This window comes from Alexandromys fortis, unplaced genomic scaffold, assembly GCF_014885135.2.
Source record: "Alexandromys fortis isolate MF-2015 unplaced genomic scaffold, M_Fortis_MF-2015_v1.1 scaffold_87, whole genome shotgun sequence".
In the NCBI taxonomy this organism is placed as follows: domain Eukaryota; kingdom Metazoa; phylum Chordata; class Mammalia; order Rodentia; family Cricetidae; genus Alexandromys; species Alexandromys fortis.
In genome coordinates, this window is record NW_026067971.1 from 1715400 (window position 1) to 1721487 (window position 6088).

Sequence of the window (6088 nt, forward strand, 5' to 3'; positions counted from 1 at the left end):
ACCGAGAAACCCTGTCTTGAAAAGCAAACAAAACAAAACAACCCAAACCAACAATAACCCTGAGCCCCAAAAGAAAGAAAACTAGAGGGTTGGAGAGATGCTCAGGTCTCAAGCACTCATCATCCTTCACTTCTCTTTCCAGAAGGGTCTAAGAACCCCTACAGGCCTCCTCTAAAAGGGTTAAAGGTGCTCACTGGGTGACACGGTGGGATGCTGGCCCGGGATAGATGAGCAGGTGCGAGTAAACATTGATGCATAGAGGGAAAACAATTTCCTGCTGAATTATCCCCGCTGATTTGCCCCTCAAACCCTTCATGTTCGCTGCTGGAGGGAGTTCCTTTCCTCTCTTGCTGGAGTTCTTTCTAATTCTCCAAAACTGCTAGTCGTCATCATTTATTGGTTTTAAAAACATTTTATTTTTATGACTTTTATTTATGTGTATGTTTCTGTGTCCATGTGAGCGTATGCCCCATGTGTGTGACCCTCAGAGTGCAGAAGAGGGTACTAAGCCCCAGGAGGTAGATGGAGTTACAGTCTTGTGAGCTTCCTGTTCAGGTCTTGGGAATTGAACCCCGGTCCTCTGGAGAACAGTTAAGTGCTCTTAACTGTTGGGCCATCTCTCCAGCCTCAAATTTTTTTTCTTGTTTTCTCTTTTTTTTTCCCTTTCACTGAGGAAGGGTCTCACAAACTAGCTTAGATTGCATTCAAGTTCAAGATGATCCTGTCTCAGCCTCTGGAGATGCGGGACCGCAGGTAGAAGCTGCCATATCTGGCTAGTTTTTTTTTTTTTTTAAAGCAAGTGTAGGATTTGGGCTCAAAGTCCATGGAGCTAAAATTATTTCTTGGCCTTTTTCTGATATAAGTATAATATATACACAAGAAGGGGGCATAAATAAAAATATATACCATGATTAATTATATTAGCTAGAATTTAAATTTATCCCTTTATTCTACTTGCAATTATTTATACATCTCTGTTATTTATGCCAAGGATACTGGTTTCCAGGGCAGTGTTTAAGTTTTCTTTAAAAAAAATAAATTTATTAAGTAAATTATGTGCATTGATTTATAGGGAAAAATATTACTTTGTTCTGCAGAATCTAAAGATTCATATTTTCCTGATATTTATACTCTCTGAAATCATGATCCATCATGCAAACTGTGCACTCGTAGTACACCCCTGAGCTAGGTACAGCAGTGTGCTTGGGTGTGTGTGTCTCCCACCTTCAGCTGGCATTCATGATGAAATCAGGAGAAGTCAACCTCAGAGTATTTCAGACTCAAAGACACAGGGCAGTACTCCAGCGGGGTGGGGGCGACGTGGGATGTTTGGGGACCAGTTGTTGAGAGACCCACTTTTTGTATCTGTTACTTTTACATTTCCGCTTTGGAAATTTCTGCCTATAGATGCAGTGTCTTAACCACTAACCCTTAAAAGGGGTCCAATGGCAAGAATTTCACATCTATAAGCAGGCTGCCGTGGGGCTGGGGAATCCTAGAGTTTGGGTCTCTTAGTCTTACTTTGTATTCCTTCAATGTTCATTGTGTATCAACTCTGTGTCTGTCCCTGAGGCCAGCTTGGCCTTTTGTGACATATACATTATCCTTGTTTAGAAATTTCCAGGCACCACATAACCAGGCTGCAGGCTTATGAATGATAAAAACGAGCTTTGAGATAATATGCTAGACTAAAGATCAATAAATAGCCCAGAATATCAGATATCTACTCTCAGACTTGCACCAGAACTGCCACCACCCAGTTTGGAGCTCTCTGCCTGGGAACTTCCAATGGCATCTTCAAAGAGGGAAGGAAGATGGGAAAAAGGAAAGAAGAAGGCGGGCAGGGTACTTTGGTCTTCACTAGAAGATTCTAGGTAGAGCTGTACCGTGAGTCCTGAGCAGCTAGGGGCCAGTAGCAGCCCGCAGTCCACACTCCTCCAGCCTCCCCTGCACATTTGTATGGAATACCATTTGCATACTCTAACGAGATGAGCTATAATTGGCCTTCATTGATTTTGTTTTCATTGAGCTAAAATAGAGTCAGAGCTTCTTAGGCTAGAAGAGCTGATTGATTTGTGGTAGAATTCAGGACTATTCAGTTGAAGAAATAATTAATTATGTTCTTATTTAGTAATCATCAAGGTTTGGTTGGTTTCTTTGTAGCAGAGCGAGCTCAGCAGTATGGAACTTTGTCAAAGCAGAAATGCTTTGAATAGACACCTTCAACCTGCAAACGGCCATCTCCACTTAGTGTTCTGTGAAGTTGACGTGGTTCTCCTCATGAGGCGGTAGATAACGGTTATTATTTTTAAAGGATGGGTTTGTGCTGAACAGAGCCCGTCTCTAGCGTACTCATCTCTAGCGTACTCATCTCTAGCGTACTCTAGCGATCATCACACAGGCCTGTGTCTTTCTGATCTTCCTCACATGCGTCTATTGCCGTTAGGGTTGCTCCCTCTGCCCTCCCGCGGCTTTGGATCCATTTACTCATCTTTCAACATTTTGTGAAATTCTTCTTGAGTTGATTCAGCGTGCACGAATGGTGTTTCTCACCATTGCCTTTCAGTTTGTGGAGGTGGGAGTTGGTCCAGATTGGCCCTAACCCTAGGGTTTCAGGAAGGGAACTCTCTGCCTGCTCTGTTTATCTTCAAGTGTGGTTCTCTTGAGCTTACGTAAGGTCATTTGGTTGGCCACCCTCTGTAGGCGAGTTCTCTTGGAATTTTGGGCTGATTATAATCAACATGTTTTGAACTGGTTTAGTTTTATGCCAATATTTTCCTTTTAAGATTTTGTTGGTGATAACTGTGCCAATTTTGGATCTAATTTGTCACTAATTACAGTGAATCCCATGCACTGAACTGAGGCTTTCTATCCTTCGGGGAAAAGATAAAGCAATGTCTTATAGATGTAAGTAAATAACCATGTTTCAGTCGAAAGACTTATTCTTGGGTCTTTCGGCCATCTTGGCGTCTGTGGAGGCCTGCTGGGAACAGGACTTCTAAAAGACAATATGTCTGGAAGGCTGTGGTGCAAGGCCACTTTTGCTGGCTATAAGTGAGGTCTCCGGAACCAGAGAGCGCACACAGCTCTTCTTATAATTGAAGGCGTTTATGCCCGAGATGAAACTGAATTCTACTTGGGCAAGAGATGCACTTATGTATATAAAGCAAAGAACAACACAGTGACACCTGGAGGCAAACCAAAACCAGAGTGATCTGGGGGAAAGTAACCCAGGCCACAGAAACAGTGGCATGGTCCATGCCAAATTCCGAAGCAACCTTCCTGCAAAGGCCATTGGACACAGAATCCGTGTGATGCTGTACCCATCCCGGATTTAAGCCAATGAAAAATAAATAAATAAATAAATAAATAAATAAATAAATAAATAAATAAATAAATAAATAAATAGATTTATTCTTGGCTCCATGTGTGAGACACTGTGGTAAGGTTTGCAAAGAGGATGAAACACTGTCACTGCTTGGAAAGCCTTCTATAAAGTGGGCAGAAGTATTTGTCCAAAGTCGCCCGTCTGTGAGTCAGCGGTTTGAAATGGTGTAAACAGTGAACATACAACTGGCTGCTAAACCCTCAAAACTCTCAAGTATCTGATTGAATTATGTGAACTTGGTTCCTCGACTTCTCAGCACAACTGGGAACTCTGTAATGGCCCCACTTAAGACATATGTAAAGAGTGCACCTTACTGAGGTATACAGCACAGAGTGATCATGGGGAGTATACAGCACTCCACGGGGAAGGAAACACTTCCATTCAGTGCTTTGCGATTTAGATTTGCTATTATAGAAACCCATTTTTTTTTACATGACCATTTGCTGAGAAGTCCAAGGACCAAAAGCAAAGGTGATATATTTTCCTCAGCTTCCAGAACAAATATTAGAAAGAGTTCATATTTTTATACGAACTATACACTGACATCCATGAATTTGAGCTTGTCTAGATGGTATGTTTCCTAATATCAAAGAATTAAAAAAAAATTAAAGAAGTCCTCTAACTTCAAGAGAAACATAGTCTTTTTCATGTATGGAGAAATAGCAGAAATGATAAAGAAAGGTAAGTTTTGCCTGTACCATTTGTCAGGTTAGCTCCATGCGTGTGAACTGGGTGTTGTCCGTATTTCAGGCTCTTTAGTTGTCAGGTTGAAAGTGAGTTCTGACTCTAAAATAGTTCCTTCACTTTAAGACACAATGGAAGCCTACATTATTTGATTTGAAAGGGAGGTTAAGGTGACAAGATGCTCTGGGTTGACCGGGCCAAGACTAGGTGAGGGGACTACTTGTTTTGTGGGTGTGCCTTAGATCGTATAATCCTTAAGCTCTATAAAGTCAATTTTGTCCCAAGATTTCAGCCATATTCTAATTTAGTGATTTTTGCTGACATTATGCTAAGTGTATATTAGAATCTTTATTAGCTTCCTTTCCCTTATTGTGACTAGACACATGGCGTACATTACAAAGGAAGGATTTGTTTTTGTTCACGGTTTGAGGGTCCAGTCTATCATGAGAGTAAGGCATGGCAGAGTAAAGGCCTTTATAGTGTTTGGAGCAAGTGACTCCTCATGTGTTTGTGGGTCAGGAAGCAGGGGACAGAGACTGGAAGCAGGTGTGGGCTACAGCCCTCAAGGCCGCTCCACAGGGATCTATTCCTCTACCTAGACTGTACTTCCTAAGGAATCTACGACCCTCCAAAACAGTGGTACAGGCAGGGTGCTAAGTGTCCAGCTTCATGAACCACAGCGGACATTTTACATCCAAAGCATAACAGATGCTAAGAGCCGAATTTGCTCTATTAGGGTCAGGCAATGAGTAGGATCAAGAATCAAGACCTGGCTCCTTAAGAACAAATTCAATCCATATTTCTCAGATTCCGTCACAGATGTGGAATTCAGCGCTTCTGCCTGGAGTACCCTTTGGAATCGCCACACTGACCCAGCAGTTAGTATCCTCGCGCTCATTTTGCTGCTGGGGTAAGCGGTGAGCTCACACATGTCTCTCGGCCTGAATTCTAGTTCTACCGCTTCTCAGCTCTGCCGCCGTGAAGAACTCCACGGCATCTTTATTTCCCAGGTCCTCCCTGGCTAGCAGTACGACGAGGAAGGAAGCACATGAAACGTGGAGTGGTTTGAGCCACAGAAACACTGAGTGAATTCGAGCTATTTCTGGCCTTGATCAGTTTGTTGTTTGCAGGTAGTCTTGATAACTCCACGACCCTGGGGAAATGTTAGCATCTCTAGACTGCAGCATCAAACTCAAAAAGTCTAGAGGATTGTGGAAAGCCAAACCAGTGTACTCATTCTGAAATGAAATAATGATGTACCATATTAATTAAGCATATTTAGTATACTTGTATATTTAACATCTTAGTATAAAACTGGTCGTTATGCAATCTTGTTATTAAGTCAATTTCCAGTTTTCCTTGAAGATGTTATAAAAATATCCTAGCGAAGGAGTTAGATACTCAAGGGATCATTCAGTTATTCCTGTCTTAAATTGTCCCGGTTTTCTTATGGGTAGGTTTCAAGGATCAGGATCCCAGTCTTACCTTCTGGCTTCTAACACATGGTATATGGTATGGACCAACTATGTTGTACAATAGATTCAAATCCAAGAGCCGCTTAGGATACATTATTGTAGCAATCCATATCTTAACAGTCAGTGGGCACACATCTCAGAGAAAGTCTCCTTCCTTCATTGTTTCTCTGTGTAGCCCTGGCTGTCCTGGAACTCACTCTGTAGACCAGGCTGGCCTCTAACTCAGAGATCCACCTGCCTCTGCCTTCCAAGTGCTGGGATTAAAGACATGCGCCACCACTGTCCTGACATTTCTTTACAATAATATTTTAAGGCAGATAGGGTATAGATTGTCGTTCCCATTGTAGAAACAAAAAACCCAGGGTCTTACTTCTAAAGTACTGTTAAAAACGAATGTGAAAATCGCTTTCCTAACTGCAAAATCTATGACACTGTACATATCATCATTTCTGGTAAGGATGCTGATTTGGGGATTTTGAGTCAATATTTGTCCAAAGGTAATATATTATTTAACTAACTTCTTGCTATTATTTTAGGTGAC

At 41.8% G+C, this 6088-nt stretch overlaps 1 pseudogene; it reads left to right on the forward strand.

Annotated features, from left to right (window-relative positions):
• Nucleotides 1-3010: 3010 nt before the first annotated feature.
• LOC126509759 (60S ribosomal protein L35a-like) lies at nt 3011-3338 on the forward strand (annotated as a pseudogene).
• Nucleotides 3339-6088: the final 2750 nt, after the last annotated feature.